We start from the raw sequence: 23254 nt of genomic DNA, 5'->3' as shown, positions 1-23254 counted from the left end.
CTTAGGACCAATGAAAAACAACAGAAAAATGGAAAATAAGAAGTAATAAGAAAATATACCAGAACATAGAAAATATAACAGAAAAAATAAGAAAAATATATTTGTTCTTTCCCGAGCATCCCTGCAGGTCAGACACCACACTCTATCCTTCATCACAATAGCACGTAGTTTTACCATACACGGCAAATACCGCACCCGCCCTCGTCGGAAGGTCTGCCTCCCAAGGCCTAAATCAGGCTAGCAGAAGCCATACAAAATTGTTCATTATTATCATAAGATTATAGATTCCAAAGGTGAGCCTCCATGGCTCAGGAGACAGCGTGTCACCCCCTCACCAGTGGGTACTATGGTTCAAATTCAGGTCTCTCCATGTGAGATTTGTGTTGGACAAAGCGGAGACGGGACAGGTTTTTCTTCGGATACTCTGGTTTTCCGTGTCATCTTTAATTCCAGCGACACTCTCCACTATCATTTCATCTGTCAGTCATTTCCTATCCTCACCGCTAGATGGGGGCTTCATTCATTCCATTCTTGACCCGGTCGAATGACTGGAAACTGGTTGTGGATTTTGATTTTTATAGACTGCGAAATTTGAATGAGCAAATAGCCCTACTAGAAACATTAGTTGTCAGCAGTCTCAGTCTGGTGATAGGTACTACTAACGTTAAGACCCCAGAAACTGACACTTTGTTTCCCTGCATGATAAGACATTTCAGCTTTCTTGCCTGATACAAAGGAGGAAAACGTTACACTAGCAGGACTTCCTCTTTTGCAAGCCGGGAAATTCTTTGACGAAGTGGAGGGATGAATGGATTGAGGACGGGGAGGACGAGGGAATCTTCTTCATCCCCCATTGATTCGAACCTGGCCACGTGTGCCAGTAATTACGCGGTTTGTGTCACTAAGATGATATACATCTTTATGAATTAAAAATATAACTTTATCCGTACACATCAAATTGTCGAATCATACTTCATCTTTTTAAATCTTAGCGTAAGAATATAAAAGTCAAAAGTACGCTGAGTCAAGTTTTGGTTTATATTTCGCATTCAAGAGAGGGTAGGTTCGGCAGGCCTGAAGATGGTTTTCCGTGGTTTCCCTACTTTCACACCAAGCAAATCCTGCGCCTGTGTATTAAGGCCACAGTCGCTTCCTTCCTAATTCTAGTCGTGTCCTATCTCATCATCGCCATAAGGTCCGGCTCCATGGCTAAATGGTTAGCGTGCTGGCATTTGGTCACAGGGGTCCCGGGTTCGATTCCAGGCAGGGTAGGGAATTTTAACCATAATTGGTTAATTTCGCTGGCACAGAGGCTGGGCGAATATGTCGTCTTCATCATCAACTCATCTTCATCACGACGCGCAGTTCGCCTACGGGTGTCAAATCAAAAGACCTGCATCTGGCGAGCCGAACTTGTCCTCGGAGACTCCCGGCACTAAAGGCCATACGCCATTTCTATTTTTTTTTTATCGCCATAAGACCTGTCTGAGACGGTGTGACATTAAACTAACAGCACAATAATTCTTATCTGTCTGTCTGCCTGGCAAAAAAATGGGAACTTAAGAACAAAAGTGTGGTATAGCTATTTTATCCTTAAAATTAAAAACACAAATAATATAACACAATGTGTAAGCTACACCGCAAGACACGCTAGCAGATGTAATCGAATTGATGAATTTTGGATATAGGGTGATATTCGAACAATGAGAAACCAGACCAAAAAGTAATCCTGTTAAACCTAAATTGTGCACATCCACTTACTTTCAGCACCCACATGACGTATTTTACTTCAACACAGCCCCGGTTATTCTTTATAAAGTTCAAACCGTATGATTACTCTATTCGTTAGGGTCAATATGCGTGATATAGAGTTAGGTTCTCCTGCTAACACTATGGTTTGTCAATTGTTTGTAAATTGTTTAATAATTCACCAAAGATTGGTCCATCAATCAATCAATCAATCAATCAATCAATCAATCAATCAATCTGCCGTTAGTGCTATCACTCAGATGGTAGATTCCCTATAAGTTGTTCACCTAGACCAGGGATGGCAAACCTTTACCGACTAGCGTTTCAGTTAAGGTCTTGTTTATTATTTTTTACTGTCTAGTTCTTTAATTTCGTGTGGCTATTTATAGCTGAGTGCAGCCCAAGTAAGGCAGACCCTCAGATGAGGGTGGGCGGCATCTGCCATGTGTAGGTAACTGTATGTTGTTGTGGTGGAGGATAGTGTTATGTGTGGTGTGAGAGTTGCAGGGATGTTGGGGACAGCACAAACACCCAGCCCCCGGCCCAGCTGGGAATCGAACCCGGGACCCTCTGAACCGAAGGCCAGTACGCTGACCATTCAGCCAACGACTCGGACTTTACTGTCTAGTGTGCCATCGGTATTTTCCTTTAAAATCATCATGCAACTCCTCATTTGACTTGAATTAGGTAAGTTACTAGAGTGCTTTACATATAAATCCATACGACTGAATGTTCATGATTTTATTTTGAAAAAATCACTGAAAATCACATTTCAAGAAAACAGATACATTTTAATAATAAGCTATATTTTTGCTTTAACCTTAAGAAAAAATCCAAAAAATATGGCCATAGAATTAACTGAGACATACTTTTTTTAATTAAAGCGTAATGTTCTAATATGCCTCGTTGCTTTATTTTCGACCAATTTATTACATGTTAAAAACATTAAAATATGTTAGTATGTTATGTGACGTGTCACAAAAGTCGTGTTAGCGTGTCACAGCTTCGCCATCCCTGACCTAGACCGTTCTTAAATGATTTCAGAGAACTTGAAAATGTATCGAACATTTCTCTTGGTAAATTATTCCAGTCCTTAGTTTCTTTTCCTATAAATGAATATTTGTCCCGATTTGTTCTCTTGAATTCCAACTACATAGTATGAACTTTCCTACCTCTAAAGGCTTCCTTTTTTAACTGTTAGGTTTTTCAGTCTCCAGAAACAAATTTTGAGTAATAAATTTATAAGATATCTTAAAAAAAGAAACTTATAGTAACTTTAAGTTGTTTCTTTTTCAAGTGTAATACTGTTACCATATATTTTTTTCAGGCAGTTTATAAATTATTACTGAAAATTAGTTTCGGCAGACTGAAGGACCAAACGGTTATAAATTTACTGAGTCAAAACTGAAACGAAATTACTTTAGATAAATAAATAAATAAATAAATAAATAAATAAATAAATAAATAAATAAATAAATAAATAAATAAATAAATAAATAAATAAAGTTTCATTCAACCTTATTCGTCTACTAATGCCATTCCACGCCATCTCTCCAGTGACAGCAAGGAACATACCGCTTAGTCATGTAGATCGTCTTCTTACTTCCAAGTCTTCCCAACCCACAGTTTCCAACCTTTTCGTCGAAAATCACCCACAACAAATAATACTACATTTCTTTGGATCTTTTCCAATGTTCTCCTATCACGTAATCCTGGTGTGGGTCCCACACACTGGAACTACACTGCTGTGCAAAACTTAAGGACGAGATAGACAAAGCAACATAACATATCAACTACTCGGTGGAAATGAATGAAAGTGCGGTAAAATGTTGCCAGGGGTCTTCCACACGTGCGTAGAAACCTCGCGTGAGGTCAGCGCGACTATAGCGCCAAATGGGTCTGGCGCTACAAAACGAGGCAGTTGAAGGAATGGGACAAGACAGTGTGAGTCAAACAGCGAGCTGTTACGTTGCACTGTGGAAGTGGTGTTATTCATTATAACATGTCCTGGAGACAACATTTGGATGACTTTACACGGAGAAGAATCATCCGGAACCTGGAAGAAGGACGAAGTGGGACGAGTGTAGACCAGGAATTTGGTACTGCTCACAGCATTGATTCGCGGGCATGGAGAGCATTCGGAACCACAGGCACTGCTGTCCGAAGGAAAGGAGGGGGACCGACCACGGTCAACTACAGCAGCAGATGACCGCTACATTGTGCAAGAGGCAAGAAGAGACTCACGTCAAATAGCAGGTGCAATTGCAAACACATTTAACAGGACTGAAAGGCACCCAATCACAAACTCCACAGTGGCACGAGGACTGCATGGGCGAGGTCTGTTGTGTTCCGTTGACACCCGCACATCGGCGGCACCATTTGCGATGGTGTCAAGAGCATCAGGTCTGGACCGTCGAGGAGTGGGGCCGCGTGCTCTTCTTAGTTGAGAGCAGATTCAGTCTGAGTAGTGATTCTAGATGTACCCTCATCTGGCGAAAGGTGGGAACATGTAATGCACCCAGGAACATTGTTGAACATGATCATTTTGGTGGTCCAAGTGTTATGGTGCGGGGAGGCATACCGTTGCATGGGCGTACCGACTTCCAAATCTTTGAACGAGGTTCATTTACCGGTCAACGTTATTGTGACAGTGTACTCCTTCCCCATGTGCATATTTTCAGGGGTGCATTCAGCTCTGACTTCATTTTTATGGATGACAATTGCACGACCGCATCGAAGAGCGCAGGCGGAGGAGCTCTTGGAAAGAGAGGATATTCGGCGAATGGACTGGCCTGCCCGTTCCTCCGACTTGAATTCCATCGAGCATGTGCGAGACATGTTGGGCAGACGTATTCAGCACGTCCGCATGCACCAACGAGTATCCAGCAGTTGTCAACCGCGCTGGTGGAGGAATGGAACGTCCTACCGCAAGAACTCCTTACCAGTCTTGTGGCCAGCATGGGAACACGTTGCAGAGAATGCATCACTGTCCGTGGTGATCACACACCCTTTTAAGAACCATGCCTCTTCTTTTGTGATGTTCAGGGGACCGTCATTGGTCGTAGAGGCTTACGTGTAATTTATTGCCATTTCTGTGCGTCTCATGGCATATTCCTTTCAGTTGCCTACCGTACCACACTGTAGCTGTTCTTCCTATGTATGGTTCAAGTTTCATCGAGCTATGTTACTTGGCAGTGACACAGCATGCGAAAGTTACTTTCGTCCTTAAGTTTTGCACAGCAGTGTATTCTCTGTTTGGGGTCTTGCCAGAGACTTATATGCCCTCTTTTTTACATCGTTACTACAATCCCCAAATACCCTCATGTGTATGTTCAGTCTTCAGCCCTAAGGCTGGTTGGATCCTCAACAGCTCTGCCATCAGCTGTCATAGATGGCCTAGGCACCTCTGAAGAGGCGTACTAGGGAAATGAGGAGTGAGGTAGTCTCCCGTTGCTTTCCTCACCGAGCCAGAAGTTGCTGTTACATATCAGTCTGCCAAGCCCACTGAAATGGATTACACCAACCGACCCTATGAGCAACGTTTTCACACCAATCATAGCAGGGACTGGCTGCACAAGGAATGGCATTACTAGCATCGCTCATATACTCAAATCCAAGGAAAAGACAGAGACAGATCAATGAAAGTAACAACATTGCTCTAGCCCATACCACTGTAAACACTAGGTCCTGCCAGCAAAGGCATTTCCTCATAACAATAAGAAGAGATCTGTAATCCTTATTTACAATCTCGTTTATGTGATTTCCTCAATGAAGATCTTACCTTATATTAACACCTAAGTACTTACAGTATTCTCCGTGAGGTACTATCATCCCGTTTACCATCATACCATCGTCTGCTGTACATCTCATAACGTTGTCGAGATCTTCTTGCAGTCTCTCAAATCCTTTTTCTTATTTACTAACCTATACAACATAATGTCATCTGGAGAAAGCTCTATAATTCCAGGTCTCTACTCAACTCATATTATTTATATACATAAGAAAATATAAAGGTCCAATAATTCGCCTTGTGGGATCCCCTCTTAATCATTACGGCATCAGATAAGCTTCACCTATTCTAACTCTCTGAGTTCTATTATTTTTTCAGACATTTAGCCACTCATTCAATCACAAATATATCTAACGCAATATCCCTTATCCTCATCAGCACTCTCCCATGATCTACCCTGTCAAAAGCTGCAGACAGGTCAAAAGCGATACAGTTCATTCGACCTCCTGAATCTAAAAGATCTGCTTATCATGCTGTAATCCCATAAGTTTAACCTCACTGGAATAACCTTTCTGAAACACGAACTGCCTTCTATCAAACCAATTAGCAATTTCGCAAACGCATCTAATAAAATCAGAAAGAATGGTTTCCCAAAGTATACATGCAAGACATGCCATGCTGACTGGCCACTAATTATCTGCTTTATCACCCTTTTCCTTGTACAATGGGGCTATTATAGCAACACACCATTCATTTGGTACAGCTCCTTTATGTAAACAATAATCAAATAAATACTTCAGAGACGACACTTTATCTCAACCCATTACCTTTGGTAAATCTCCAAAAATCCTACCTATCCCAGCTGCTTTTCTAGGTTTCAACTTATGTATCATTTTGTAAATATCTTTATTATCATAGATAAATTTCAGTACTTCGCTGAATGAATACTTCTGTCTTTGTAAGTCCTCACGTACAGAATACATTTCCGTTGATCATTAATCACAGAAGAGAGATGCACTGCAGTGCTTAATCTCATATATTTTAAAAGTATCTAAATAATATAAACAGAAAAAGCAAGCTCGTAGTCTTAGATGACTAATGATATGTTGATTATAGCCACGGGGCCTCTAGTTTTCGCGGAATCCGAATTACAGGGATGCGTGACTTTTCATGTCAAGAATTCCGCAGGAAAATTCAAATTATCTCTCTTTCGCACGCACGTATACGTCTGAAGAACTCAACAGTTGAACGCTGCTTTCTGGACGCAAGTTAAGGGTTTCATTCCGTCTCAGTCCGGTGGTATCTGAAGTGCTCAAATACGACAACTTGGTGTCGGTAGATTCACTGGTACGTTAAAAATCTCTCCTACGTGACAAAATTCTGGCGCCTGGGTATCTCCGACAATCGTAAAAGTATTTTATGGGAGTTAAAACAAATGCCATTATTTTTCTCTATCACACACACTCACTCACTCAATACAATTTGGGAGGGGAATTGACTCTTCGTGCTTACGCCGTCGTCCGCTAGATCGTAGAGTAGACTGTGACAAGGTAGGAGGTAGGAAGGAATAGGCTGGAATTTGCAAAGAGATAGTTGTGGCCTTCACGATATTGGTATTTTCCTGGAGTTGAAGAGGAAAACCACGAGGATTGAGGACTCGATGATTGAGACTTCAATCCACCTGTACTAAGTTGCTTCCACAATGCTGAGTGCAACCCATTTCTGATTGCATGCCAGATGTAAAAACTCCTGTAGAGCCAGGAATCGAACCCCAGGCATTCGGTAACACAAAGGTCTCGAAGGTTACCGAGGTGGTATAATGCAAGCCTCTAATGTAAATCAATAAGACGACCCGAAAGTATTTGGCATTTGATTTACCAAACTAAGGAGGATTAAATAGGTCCTATTGATGTAATACATTACAAAAAATTCTTGTTAGTGGTATTATCGTCCTTTGTCTCATTTGCTTCTATTTGTTTTTAGGAAATATAAGCTGCTGGTCTACTCCTAATGTCTCTGGGGAACTTTCAGAATGGTGGACGAATGTTATCGCAGTAATAGCTGTTTTATCTTCACGTACAGTCTAGAGCTCTCCTTTTTACCTGCCAATTACAGCTAGCCACCTCCTTCTTTTGGCCCTTCCTTCTTCCTTAGTGACAGGCTTTCTGAATATTTTGCGCCACGTATCCTAGTGGTTCTCCGACCTTTCCTCATCACAGAATTATTTTTTATAAAAGGTAACGTGGACAGAATCTTAAACAAATACTGGAGTCATTAAACTGTGCTCAAAATTACTTCTTGTTTTTCTACTTCTGCCAGAGCATAACCACCAGTGGTGGCTCGTAAATTTTCATATTGCAGGGTCATGTTTTGGCTTATATACAGACAAGAAACTAAACACACATAAATTTGTGCATAAATATATGACAAAACTCACTAAGGCTTACCGTATCAATAATTCTTACGACAGATCCACCCTTCTTTCTTTAGCTGTAGCAAATCTGTCGGTCATAGCCAGCGCAATTTTACTTGTCAGTTACCACTGCATATCACAGGAATGTAGTTATTCTATGTGATGCACAGGAACACCCTTCTTTCCACTGTAGTAATTGGTATGATTGTACATTATTTTTTAACAATAACACACTCCTAAATACAAATCAATAAAATGTGTAACTCTTTTTTTTTTCTTCTTCAGAGTACTACCTGCTACGCTTCACGGTCACAGTTTGATTGTGACCGATGCTCTCTAGTTACAGCAGGCCACTTCTCCAAGAACGGCAACGTTTGGAGACCAAGTACGTAAAAACGTCTGCTCTATGGTCACATGGAAGGGGTTGATCGGGAGTTGAGAAACGATTTTACGCTTTATTCTCACGCTAGATTTTCATTTTAGAAGTACTAGTCGCCTTTCTTATGAACATAAAATTTATATCCTCTGTATAGTACATTGAGAACTAAAAAAGTAACATATTTATTGGGAGGGCATGTGGCCCTGTGACATTATGGGCCGGCTCCCACAAACAACTATTAATTCAGAGGTTTCCGAGGTGACCGGGGGTGTTACGTAGGGAGAGCTAAGAGGCATAGGGGCAGTAGGGAGTGGGAGCCATGGAGGAAAAACTAATTGAACTATAAAATGTCTTTAAGCTTTGAGCTTAATGACTTTAAGCTGAAGCCCATTCGTTTGGTTGCAGAAATTGATTTGTGCTCACTATCCTTCACTATAGGGAGTAGCTAAGAAGCTCCTCGTCGCATTTCCATCATAACTGGCGTAACGTGGTTTTGGTGTAGTCATGCAAACAAAGAAAAACAACCTCCAGGTAATTCGATATGGAAATTTAAGAAAACCTGGTACGAAAATTTTAACGCTAATATCTTCAGTAGTTTTTAAATTTCGATGAAAAACGTGCGAAAAATAAAAATTACAAAATTAATAATAATAATAATAATAATAATAATAATAATAATAATAATATGGCCTTAGTTAGTGTATGCAGGCATTTTGATCTGATGCCATCTAGGTTGCCTGCACGGCAATTTCGACATTTTGTAATGGAAGAGATAACAGGATCTCTCTTGGGTAATATATGACTGAGTTTTAATTAATTGGTCGGGTAAATACCAAATGTGTCACTAGATATATTTTACATGCAGACATCGCACGACATGGAGTGACGAATGGACTTTTCTTCAGCCTTTCAGAAATCCGACTACATCTGCCGGTCTGAACCCCAGATCTTGGGACACGAAAGCCGATTTATAGGAGGAGATAAGAAACGTATAATAGACGGGGACGTCAGAAGTTACATTGACCTACATGGATATTTACAAACATACCTTTAAAAGAAGTACCGGATTGAAAAGTAAAGTGTACTTTTAAAAGATATATACAAGTCGAATAAGTAATCTGCAGAAGGTCTGCAGACAATGCTAATAATGGCGTGTGGCCTCCGAAGATTCAGTTGAATCTGTATAGGCGTCTTGCGCGTCTGTCAGGATGAGATTCAACTGTACCTATGATAAATTCTAATTCTGTACACGGCATACAAACCTAGCCACCGAGCCAATGGAATTAACCAATGAAGGTTAAAATCCCCTACCCAGCCGGAAATCGAACCCGGAATCCACTGGTCCAAAAGGCCAGCACGCTTACCATTTTGCCATGGAGCCGGACGGAAACATTACTGAATGGTAGACACAGTCTTGGGAAAGAAGTACAAGTTGAAAATATAAATTTTTAAAAATCAAGAAAAACAAAGGAATACAGTCGAACGAAATCTGGTGATGCAGGAAATGTTAAATTAGAAAACGAAGTCTTCAGGGAAGTAAAGGGATATTGTTACGGGAGTGACAGAATAGCTAGTGATCGCCGAAATAAGGCCATAAAATGCAGACTAGCACAAGCAAGGAAGACCTTTCTTAAAAAAAGGCATTTGTTCATATCAAAGATTGATATACAAATTAGAAAGATGTTTTTGAAGACTTCCGTCTGGAGCGTGGCATTATATGAAAGTGAAACATGGATAACAACGCACGCACAAAGAAATAAAATAGGAGCCTTTGAAATGTGGTGTTACAGGAAAATGCTGCAGTTGCGATGGGTAGATCGGATCGCAGATGTGTAGAGAATGAATCGAGTTGATGAAAGGAGAAGGATTTGGAGAAATATGATCACGAGAAAGAGATCATGTTGAGACATTCCGGGCTTGTTCGATTAGGTTTTGAGGGAAGCGTAGTGGTGTAAGAAAAGTAGGGGTAAATCAAAATATGAATAGGACAAATAACTTAGATTGGAGTAGATGTAGGATGTTGAAGTAACGTAGAAATGAAACGGTTGGCACCGGGCAGGATGGAGTTTCGTCTTACAGTGCGGGTAAATCCTGCTGACGTAAATCATTGCTAACTGCCCGGCGAGTGACGTATTAAAAGACCTGCATCCAGCCAGTCATGGACTGATAACCCAAAGAACAACAGTGTATTATTGGCCCACACGGTGTCCCTCCCACGAGTTTATATTTGTTTTGACCCTATTCAACATAGGCCTACTGAAATTTGAGCAAAATCAATAGATGTTATAGAACAAGGCAGAAACTCTACTTGTTACCAGGAAGGGAATCTTAGTCAAAAGGTAGCACCGTCGTTGGACGGTTTGGTGTTCCGAAAACTCACGGTAGGCGACCAGAAAATCGACTCATTCCACTACGCGTGTTTGAACTGCGCAGTGGTGGAAACTCACCCTCGCTTGTGGTCTCGGACAAAGCGCGGTGGCCTTCGGAGGTCAAAGGCACACGGTGGTACAATGATCCTGTCCACCATGTGTTGACTTGGGACAACACTTTAACTGATTTACAACCTTCTATGAACTAAATACGGTTCTGCTTTGAGAGAGGAAATAGGGTTTCTTCTTATTTTAAACGTTAGATAAAAGGAACGCAAGGTTGAGAAACAGTGTGGGTGAATCCTGCTGACGTAAATCATTGCTAACTGCCCGCCGAGTGACGTATTAAAGACCTCACAGGTTCTTAGATTATATGTCCTGGAATGCTGCAAGCTGCTTTTTTCCTGGTTCGTTGAAATTTACGCTTCAACTGAGCGGGCATCATTGATTGTATGTGAAGTTAGAATAAGTAATTACATGTCTTTATTGGCGTGATTAAGGCCATATGGCCTTCTCTTGCACAAATAGTAAGAAACATTTACATAATTATATCTGTCTGTTAAGTTTTCAGCCTGAGGCTGGCTGGATTTTCAAGAAACACCAATAAAGCTTATGCGGTTACAGGGAAATCGCAAAAACCGATGGCGATGCCATAGTGAGATGTACAAGGCTTCATAAGTGAAATAGTTTGTAATTGCTTTCCTCATTGGGCCAGAAAATGCTATTGCAGCACAAATGGCCCTATGAGTAGTGCATGCACTGGGCACGTTCCCAAGGCCATTACTGAGTACCACCCATAACTAGCAGCTTTCATACTGTCACAGAACGAGACTTCCGTGGAAGCTACATTTTGCTTTGTGCCGAAAGACAAATGCAATATTTAGATGAATTATAGTCTAACGTAATATTTAATTATCTTCCAGGGGATTCTAAAATAATTTCTGCTCAGAATGATCCAGTTTCACAGGTTTCTGTCCACGTCCCTTCACCATATTCAAAGGCTTCTCCTCATTCCTCACTCTCAGCACACAACAGTCCAAAGATCCTTTATCCATCTTCAAACACTCTTCAACCATATTAACAACACACTCGAACTTGAAATATCATCATCCACCTTCAGGAGTTACTGCTACTGATAAGCAACCGCACCAACACCAAGGAACGAACAAAGATGAACTCTCAAAATGTTAACCAACTAATGTTTTATTTATTTCGACTCTCCCCAGCTGGATATTGCCCCTGAGGAAAAGGTAGACAAAACCGAAGTAATTGTGAGTTGATTACATAATGGTTGGTAAGCACATTTGACCTATGTTGTTGCATTACATAGTTTGGGAGATATGATTCTTCAGGATTTGGGTTCACTATTTCAGGGCACTCACTGCAACTTCTCATATTAATGCCTGATGATCTGCAGAACTTGACGATAATATATATATATATATTTTTGCTATTTGCTTTACGTCGTACCGACACAGATAGGTCTTACGGCGACGATGGGACAGGAAAGGCCTATGAGTGGGAAGGAAGCGGCCGTGGCCTTAATTAAGGTACAGCCCAAGCATTTGCCTGGTATGAAAATGGGAAACCACGGAAAACCATCTTCAGGGCTGCCGACAGTGGGATTCGAACCCACTATCTCCCGGATGCGAGCTCACAGCAGCGCACCCCTAACCGCACGGCCAACTCACCCGGTGAAGTTGGTGTTCTAGCACCAACCATTAATCCTATGTCTTCGATATCATCCACCCGGTATTTTTGTTGATAGAATGGGATGGTGAGTTCATGTGTTGTTTTCTGTCCCTCATGTACCTCATTGGATTGTGTTTCGGATGTGTCGAAATTGATCGTCGGATCTATTAAAATACAGATATTGTATTTTGATAGGCAACCGAGGAATCTGGGAAGTGTAGAGCGAATAAATTCTAGTAATGAACGGGATGAAAAAACTCAACTGCAGAACTTCAGGAATTGATTTCTAATATGGAAAGAAAGAAAGAAAGAAAGAAAGAAAGAAAGAAAAAGGGTACGACAACGTGGCTCTAAAATCCATAATTGCAGAGTTGTCCGAGCGTGTATTTGCTGAGTGCAAGCCGATGGGTCCTGATTGCCGGAAGAAAATGCTAGACACCGGTTACAGTTGTGGTGCAGTCTCAAAGTATGAAAATGAACATCCACAGCCTGTTTCCAGTTTCAACGGGGTCAGGAAGCGAGCGGCGAGGATAGGAACTGTCGCCTGTTGCACTCTCTGGGGCAATGATTTGTGACTGACAGATAAAATGATATAATAATAGAGTGTGTTGCTAGAATGACAGATGACAGGGACAACCAGAGTACCCGGAGAAAATCCTGTTCCGCCTCCGCTTTGCCAGCACAAATCTGACATGAAGTGGCCGGGATTTGAACCACGGAACCCAGCGGTGAGAGGCCGGCACGCTGCCGCCTCAGCGACTGAGTCGTAAGTCTCAAAATATCCGAGCATGAAATTTACAGAAACAGTAGTCTAGTCTATCAAAATATCCACAAGAAATATGTAGCCGAAATAAATAATCTAATGAACGTAATGAGTCTCAAAATATCCGAGAAGTCTATGTAGCTGCATAGGGGACAGGGACCTCAAAAACAAACAATTTTTGAATTTACTAGCTGGGTGCCCGTACTTTGCTATGTTGAGGCTGAATTCTTTTTTTTTTATTATTATTATTATTATTATTATTATTATTATTATTATTATTATTATTATTATTATTATTATTATTATTATTTTATTTGAAAGATGTTTTCGACTACTTCGACGACCAGTGGCTGGACAATCTATAAATGTTACTTGAGCAGTGGAATTGGGTGAGAGGAGTGTTCATTCATGCACGAACACGATTCAATCATGAAATCACCCATACACCAATTCATGCAGTTATTCAACTCATTCAATTCATTCATGAAACTCTCTCACAAGTTGGTGATTATCTACGACTGGGAGAGCGGATTTCTTAATTTATTTATTTTTTCTATAGGAACTCAGTACATTCGTTTTTTTTAGTTTTTTTTGCTAGGGGCTTTACGTCGCACCGACACAGATAGGTCTTATGGCGACGATGGGATAAGAAAGGCTTAGGAGTTGGAAGGAAGCGGCCGTGGCCTTAATTAAGGTACAGCCCCAGCATTTGCCTGGTTTAAAAATGGGAAACCACCGAAAACCATTTTCAGGGCTGCCGATAGTGGGATTCGAACCTACTATCTCCCGGATGCAAGCTCACAGCCGCGCGCCTCTACGCGCACGGCCAACTCGCCCGGTAGTACATTCGTTCATTCATTCATTCATTCGTTCATGCATTCATTCATTCATACAAAATGGAATGTTCTCTCTCTAACGGCCGGGTTCCGCAGCGCTAGGGTGAGAGCATGCATTTAATTCATTCATTGACTCATTTAAGCAATCAAACTCATTCATTAATGAATACTCTTTCCCCAGTTGATGGCTGTCCGTGACTGGGTTAGAAGAGTGTTTATTCATTCATTCATGCACGAACACAATCATGAAATCCTGCATTCTTTTTTTTTTTTGCTATTGGCTTTACGTCGCACCGACACAGGTAGGTCTTATAGTGACGATGGGATAGGAAAGACCTAGGAATGGGTAGGAAGCGGTCGTGGCCTTAATTAAGGTACAGCCCCAGCATTTGCCTGGTGTGAAAATGGGAAACCACGGAAAACCATCTTCAGTGCTGCCGACAGCGGGGTTTGAACTCACTATCTCCCGATTACTGGATACTGGCCGCACTTAAGCGACTGCAGCTATCAGTTCGGTAAATCATGCATTCAGCAATTCATTTGTTCATTCATTCAAACATTCATTCATTCATTCATTCATTTATTCATCGTTCATTCAGATGTATGTTGCAATTGTAGTTTTCCGTTAAAGTATGTGTACTATACATGCAATAAATTATATTGTAATTCTATTCTAAGTTCAACCGTTTGATAAAAAGACCTCATCCCCTCTTCAAGGAACTGGTATCTTGTTTGAAAAAAGAAGCTGGAACATTTGAATTTGAAATAACCAAGATGGAAATGAATCTCGAAGGTTCTTAGAAAAGAAAGAAATATTGCATTTAGACAAAGGTTTCAAAAGGGCTACAACTAAATACGAGGAAACTGGAGACATCGGTTCTTTTAGAATAATCTCTTAGGTCATCAAAATGGACTGATGTGTGGCAAAGTTTCGACGAAAATATTGTAAATATTTTAATATTATAATTTGTAAATGATGAAGGTTGTGCGTAGCTGACAAAGCAATAGCAGAATTTTTAAAAATGAGACTAGGTATAACTTTGCGCGGGTTCATGGCGTCGGTGGGCCTACTGACCACTGTCGCATATGGTCGTGAGAGGATATACTGTAGGCCCACCTCAAGATTGAGGTACCATTTGTTTATTTTTTGTTTAGTTTTGTTAGTCGCTTTACGTCGCACTGACAAAGATAGTTCTTATGGCGACGATGGGACAGCAATGGGCTAGGAGTGGGAAGGAAGCGGCCATGGCCTTAATTAACGTACAACCCCAGCATTTGCCTGATGTGAAAATGAGAAACCACGGAAAACCATCTTCACAGCTGCCGGTAGTCGGGTTCGAACCCACTATCTCACGAATACTGGATACTGACCGCACTTAAGCAACTGCAGCTATCGAGCTCGGCGGTACCATTTGTAGAAGAAGGCACGCAGCCCCAGCTGGTGCTAGCAATGAACTTTTTTCACCTTTCTGTATTACTTTATACTTATTATCATAATACTGTGCACATGTAGAGAGTTATGAAACAGTACCATCACTGGAAACTCTGATATTTTGAGACTCGTCGTCCAGGTAGCAAATTGGCTTGTTAAACTGTCCTCAGGAATTTCGATAGTTTGAGACGACATGACGATTGTTACAAAAGTAATCGTGCTAATCATGATGTGGGTCTGAATACCTCTAGGCCCCCGCATTGTGGCAGCCTGGCATTTTTGATCGTGTTCGGCACTCAACGCGAAAACGAGTGGGGAGGAGGTCACTTTGAACATTTCATCTGATACGTGGACAGAATGCTCCAGCAGGCGTTACAGCCGTATTCAATGTAAACGCACAATAGTATTGAGACTGTCGGACTGCACTAACGTTCCTAAAAGATGGGATAAATCTGTAATTGAATGGGTGAGATTAAAAAGGAAATGATTCCACTCACAGTAGTTTTCAGTAGACTAAACTAAAATAACTGTTTTAGACCCTACTACAAAACTATTATTCAGATTGAAAAACGCACAATTACATATTTCTTTGTATGTATATTAGTCACCATACTGTAATATTACCAACCAGTATTAGTATTCTGGCTCCTGGCTCAATTTAAAGTCAACGGAATCTTTTCCTTCTTTATCTCACAGGATTTGGAAATGCAAGGATTATAGAAAAAGTAATCTAATTTAGAAATTGATTTTTTAAATTAATATCATCATTAATTTTTACGCCCATCAACATTTTGTAAATTATTCATAACGTAAAACAATATTTTTTTAATAGGCTTTACGGTCTATTTCACACAAAGAATGTCTAGTATGCCTTTTGTAACACTAGTCACTGTCATCGCCGCCCGGATCATTTGTTGATGGACAAGTTAAAATGTTACATATTTGTTTGTATGAACAGTATATTAGTTCACCATACTGTAATATTGCCAAGTAGTATTAATATTCTGACTCCTGGCTCAATTTAAAGTCAATGGAATCTTTTCCTTCTTTATCTCACAGGGTTTGAAAATGCGAAGAGTCTACAAAAATGTAATCTAATTTAGAAATTCACTTTTTAAATTAATATTATCATTACTTGTTACACCCATCAACATTTTGTAAATTACTGTTTGTGGTAATCAGATATATAGTGCATAACTTTCGCGACATCATCTAGTGTTTTCCTTAAGGGGAACTTTTCCGCCATATGTATTTTGCGACGGAAGTTTCAGATTTCCTCCTCTAGACAGTCTAAAGCTTTCAGCAAGCATGCCGTCAATGAAATCACTAGTTGAAAATACCTTGTTTCCTCTTTTTTCAAAGTTAGATGTTTGTATTTGCTTATTTTGAATGATTCTTTTGAGCCTTAAGTAAACTCTTAGACGTCTTTTCAAAATGAGTAAGCCATCTTCTTTTTTGTAGTCCTTAATTTCTTCATTTAGTAATGAGTGAACATACAGTAAATAAAAGGGGCTATTTTATTTTGCCTCTATGATAATTTTATCATATTCTCCTAGCGTTACAAAATAAAATTGGTTATATTCTCATTCCTGGAATGTTTTCCTTCTTTGAACTTCAACCTCTAATAACGCCATAGAAATTCGTTCATTTTCTTTCTTTCCACTTATTGATGCTGCTGCTCATAAGCTACATAATGGCTATCTTAGCTTAATTTGACCCAAAAGTGGAATATTTTCCTTTTTAATCTTATCCATTCAATTATGTATTTCCGGACTCATGTTGTCATACCGTTTTTACTTCTGTGTACATGAGGAATATATTCTTAAACTTCTGTCATTGATTGATTTTGATATATCCGTATATTCCACAGACACGGTTAATACTCTCTTAAAAATAAGTTAATATAATATGTTTTGCCGCCATTTTGACTTACGGCAACTCTGCTCTGAACATCGACATTCTCATAGTATTCGACGTAGAAGTCGTCGTAGGGGCGTGCCATTCCAGCTGATGAGTCCAAATGGCACGTCTGGACGAAACTCTGCATTATGCCCCACGGCCTAACCACCCAAAAGCTGGTTCTATTGCTGTGATTATATATGTTTTGTTCGTTATGTTTTATTTTTAAAGTTGACATCAGTTTATTCTTCTTATGACAGCACAAGTGAAAAGTGTGAGAAGTGTTCCATATAGCTGTATTGAGCTCCTACGGGACTAAATTCCCGCACCTCGGCTTTTCCGAAAACCGTATAAAAGTAGTTCGTGGGACGTAAAGCCAAAACAGTATTATTATTATTATTATTATTATTATTCCCTCTACTTCATTTTTGATACGGAATTTAATTATGTATCTGAAGTTTTGAATGGGCAAGTTGGTGTGGGATAACACGCTTTATTATTATTATTTTTTTTTTTTGCTAGTTGCTTTACGTCGCACCGACACAGGTAGGTCTTATGGCGACGATGGGATAGGAAAGGCCTAGGAGTTGGAAGAAAGCGGCCGTGGCCTTAATTAAGGTACAGCCCCAGCATTTGCCTGGTGTGAAAATGGGAAACCACGGAAAACCATCTTCAGGGCTGCCGATAGTGGGATTCGAACCTACTATCTCCCGGATGCAAGCTCACAGCCGCGCGCCTCTACGCGCACGGCCAACTCGCCCGATCACGCTTTATTCAGGCTGTATAGTGATTCATATTGTTTCACGAAGCCATCAACAATTGTTTCTGCACTGTCTGAAGTCTTGTTGCAGCTGAACCTACTGAATGCCCTCCAACCGTTGTAATTAGATATTCGTACGAACATCCGTTTACAATCATGAAGTATGACCCGCAACATGCACGTAAGTATAATACATGCAAGAACCAATGTTTGTGGAATTAATTTTAAGTATCCTTTACCAACAGTCCCCCTCTACTAAAAACAAACTACTTACAAAACAAAGTTCATTTTAAATTACCGCTGGCCCCTTGGCTAATGGCAGTTATCGCTAATAAACTTAAAGTTTCACGAGTACTTAAAATCAAAAATAACGACTTTTTTCTTCTCATCTGTGTAGATATTGCAGTAGTCATCGATAGTTCGAGTTCAAAGCGACCGAGGTTACCTCCAGTTTCTAAAATATAAAATTCTAAGTGCAAATCAGAAGATGCTTGCCTGTTTTTAAATATATTTCTACCGCCGCAAACCACTCTTAGGTTTGATGGGATAAGAAGAATATCTTCTTCTTCTTCTTCTTCTTTCTTCGTTATGCCCATTCATAGAGCGCGTTTGAACTTGTTAGTTGGTTTGATGGTTTGTGCCTTCTTATCCTCCCAAAATCTCTTCATGAATGCACTGTGTTGCATCTTGCGTTCTGTCGACCACTTCCTACCAGTTGTCTTTTTTGGTTTCTCCCTAAATTTATGATTGGCTACTTTGGTTCTAAAAGCTCCACGATTTTCCATGATGTCGTCTGTAATATTTATTTCTTGGAGGTCCGCCTTAGTTTCTTCTAGCCATTTTATTTTGACCTTCTTTCAGTTGATTACTTTGAATAATCTTTTAGTTAGTCTGTCGCTGTTCATTCTGTAGATATGGCCATAGAAATTAAGGCGCCTTTTCCGTACGGCATCAGTAAACCTGTCGGTGAAGGAGTAGAGGTCCGCTGTTTTCCTCTTAATCCACATTCCATTTTCTCTCGTAGGACCATAAATTTTCCTGAGAATTTTCCGCTCCTGCTTTTCAATTTCTGTAATTTTAGAGTGACCAGCTAAGCATATGGTTTCTGAGGCATATAAAGCTTCGGGCAATACAACTGTCTTGTAGTGTCGTAATTTTTCTTCTTATTATTATTTTACGTCGCAGCTATTCAGATATTCTTATTGAGATGTTGTAATAGGACAGTGCTAGGTCTTGGAAGGAAGCGACCGTGGCCTTAATTAAGGTGTCTGGTGTGAAAACGAGAAATCAATGAAAACTATCTTTAGGGCTGCTGGCAGTGGTGTTCGAACCTGTTGTCTCTGGAATCTAAGCTAACAAGTACACGTCTCGAAATATGTAGCCAACTCGGTCAGTGCCTCTTCATTTCTCACTATCCATTTCACCTCCTCCAAACGTCTCCACATCCACATTTCAATAACCCTATTTTAACATGGATATGTTTGTCTGGAATTAGCGAGATCAATTTCCCGACACGATTGTAACCATGGCAACCGATGTTCGTCTATGTATACCAGGTCAGTAGCGTCATCTTCTCACTGTGGGCTTTCTTGCTGTAACTAAGAGCTGGAGAAAATCTCGTATCAAGTGAACCCCCGTTCTGCTCCTCGATCCAAACCTAAAATTCTTCAACTGGCCGGAGAACGAACCGTGGGCTTTGGAATAAACGCCAGGCACGCTGCTTCTACACTAAAGGGCTGGATATTGTTGATTTGTTATGCCCGACTAAGGAGAGCATTTGAACTTATTAGCACTTTTTTGGTTTTTCTTCTCTTTCGAATATCTCTTCATCTTCTCGCTTTCTTTTTTACGTTGTTCAGTCTATACTATATTTAAAATTCCCGAGCTTGTCGGGAATGAAACCCGGGACCCTCCGAAACGAAGGCGACAAAGCTGACCATTCAGCCAAGGAGACTGGCCTTTATATAGAAATAGAATAATCAAAGAAAAATATAAACAAGACCATTACAGTTCTTGCTCTCTCCTGCTATACCTGCCTAGAAAATAATCAAGATCGCGGGGTTCGAGGCTATGCGACCATAGGTAGCTGAAGCATTATCAAGACAGTATATTTCGTCGGATGTTATAGCTCGTCACGGAGGATCGGGTTTATTATAGGTGCTCTCTGGTCCCTCGAACGAGGATGATTTATTACGGAGGTCCCCGCGAGAGAGAAAGTTCCAAGCGCATCATACCTGCGCTACACAGCTGCTAGGGGCGTGCGATGACCTGCATTTTCCACGTGCTCCTGCCAGAAGCTGAAGGTCAGTGGCAAGCTGTAATTGCTATTATAGCTACCAAGGATATCAAGACTATACCCGCATATTTGCCACTGATAGAGAGAGAGAGAGAGCAAATTACCTGACAATGAGAGTTCACTCAGCCTCGGGACGTCAACTGAGTAGAGGTGTGTTCTATTTCCACCTCAGCCATCCTGGAAGTGGTTTTCCGTGGTTTCCCACTTCTCCTCCAGGCAAATGCCGGCCACGGCCGCTTCCTTACCTATCCCTTCCAATCTTCCCATTCCCCCACAAGGCCCCTGTTCAGCATAGCAGGTGAGGCCGCCTGGGCGAGGTACTGGCCATCCTCCCCAGTTGTATCCCCGACCGAGAGTCTGAAGCTCCAGAACACTGCCCTTGAGGCGGTAGAGGGCGGATCCCTCGCTGAGTCCGAGGGAAAAACCAACCCTGTACGGTAAACAGAAGAAGAAGAAGAAGTAATATTATTGCAAGTGAGTCCGTTCCGGCCTCTTGGCTGAACAGTCAGCGTCGAGGCCTTCGGTTCACAGGGTCACGGGTTCGATTCTTGGCCGGGTTGAGGAATTTAATCGTATGCTGACTCGGAGACCTGGATGCTTGCGTTTGTCCCAGTATTCTCTTCCTTATATACACACAGGGCATAATACATCCATATTCATAAGATTGGTGACAGGAAGGGCATCCGGTCGTAAAGCAGGCCCAAGTCCACATGTGCTACACAGTTAGCACTCACGACTCCACCGCGTGTGTGGGGGAAGTGGTATGCACCAAGCGAGCACAGACAGTGATGGAGAATAGGACATAGCAGAAGCAGAGAGTGCGGAGATTTTTTTTTTGCACAATGTTTTTAATGGGATTGCTCAATAAAAAGTTACTGGAACATAGTCCACACACTGAAGTATGAAGTCTTTCTATAGAGTAACTTGAGCTCAGCTAAATTTCATTACGTGTTAAAAATATACTCATTAATAACAAATATGTAAGGGAATATAACTCTCTTGTGGTTAAATAGTAAAAATGTTAAAATCTCATGGATTTTAGAAGTTTATTTATTTCCAGTGTACATAAAGTGTAAATTCCTTTTCACTCATTATTATGAAACTTACGACAAAATCTGACTGAAGAATATAGCATACCACTCGTTGTTTATATTAAATCTTGTGGTCTTATTGTTTATAAGAAATTGTGTTTTAAAAACCTGTATTTCAGAAAAGTATTTTATAAAAAGTTGTAAGTTTTATCACAAGTTATGACTATTATGGGGAGAGCGTATGGTTGAAAAGGGGGCGAAATGCGTGGGTATGCTTTCCGGCACCCAAAATTTTAGAAATTAAGTACTGGGAAAAGGTTAAGTTTGGGAAGAAAGTGGCCGTGGCTTTAAATAAGGTACAGTCCCAGCATTTTTCTGGCGTGGAAATAGGAAACCACGGAAAAGGCATGAGAATTTATCACATTGATGTACAAATTCAATATTATTTGATTTAAGTCCTACTAACTACTGGGGTACTGGAATTTAGTTCCGCAGGAGTTCTTTTACGTGCCTATAAATCTACCGACACGAGGCTGACGCATTTGAGCACTTTTAACTACCACGGAATTAGCCGGGATCGAACCCGTCAGTTTCAGTTCAGAAGGTCAAAACTCCACCGCCTGAGCTATTCAGCCCTGCATTGCTAGTGCCGAAGCTGCAGATATCTCCTTGGTGGATGTAATGCAACAGCAAGACAAGTGCAGTACCGACGTAATGCTTACAAACACATACTGCCATCGAGCATCTTCATTATTCTTCTCCTAAGTTGCGCTGTCCACAGCTTTGCATTTCGCTCTCCATATCGTCCGATCCTTGGCGTTGTTTGTAGTTACGCCAAGCAAGGACATGTTCTCCTTCAGAGCATCGAGGTATTGTTTCTTTGACCGCCTTCGTGGTTGACGGCCGTCAGGGTTCAATTCTAGAGCCGTCTTTGCAACTGAAATGAAATGGCGTATGGCTGTTAGTGCCGGGAGTGTCCGAGAACATGTTCGGATCGCCAAGTGCAGGTCTCCCATAGGCGACCTGCGCGTCGTGATGAGGATGAAATGATGATGAAGACGACACATACACCCAGCCCCCGCGCCAGCGAAATTAACCAATGATGGTTAAAATTCCCGACCCTGCCGGGAATCAAACCTGGGACTCCTCTGACCAAAGGCCAGCACGCTAACCATTTAGCCATGGAGCCGGACGTCTTTGCTACTGAAATGGCATTACCGCACAGTACACGGCCATGCCACATGAGACGAGTCTTTTGTACTTTCTCGGGTATTGGAGTCACACCAAATTCCGTCCTCACATCCTACTGTAATTTCTAACGTGATCCAGTTTAGAGTGTTCCATTGGCCATCGAAGCATCTTCGTTTCTATGCCATGTAGGCCTAGGTATGATCATATTTCTTTCTGACAGGCTAGCACTCCTTCTCATACAACGCCGCTGAACGTACAGACATTCTGTAAATCTTCGATTTTATGTACTGTAAGTAACAGTTCTAAAGCCAAATAAATTTTTTAAAAAAGTAACAGTGGGATCTTCCGGTAGAAAAGAACTCCCGCAATCTGGGGCGACTTCATCCGGTCAACATTCACTCTGTTCCGTGCATCTGGAAGTGTGGTACAAATCGAACAGATGACCTATCACAAATACTTAAAATCACTAGTTTTAGGAAGATCAACGCCAATAATGTTAACAGACCCATCATTCTGCTTTCTACACTCCAAATACACCGTCTTCTTCACATTAAGTCTTAATCCATACTCATCGAGGCGTGTTTTCCAGTGTTGGATTAACTGCTGGCAAATATATGATCGGCACAAAGCAATGTCCAAGAGTATGGAGTATGCATTTGCGCAGTTACGGTGTCCAGGCACAATATCAACAGAAGCGGAGACAAAGCCGATCCC

Source organism: Anabrus simplex, chromosome 6 (genome assembly GCF_040414725.1).
Source record: "Anabrus simplex isolate iqAnaSimp1 chromosome 6, ASM4041472v1, whole genome shotgun sequence".
Lineage (NCBI taxonomy): Eukaryota > Metazoa > Arthropoda > Insecta > Orthoptera > Tettigoniidae > Anabrus > Anabrus simplex.
This window is presented reverse-complemented; position numbering follows the sequence as displayed.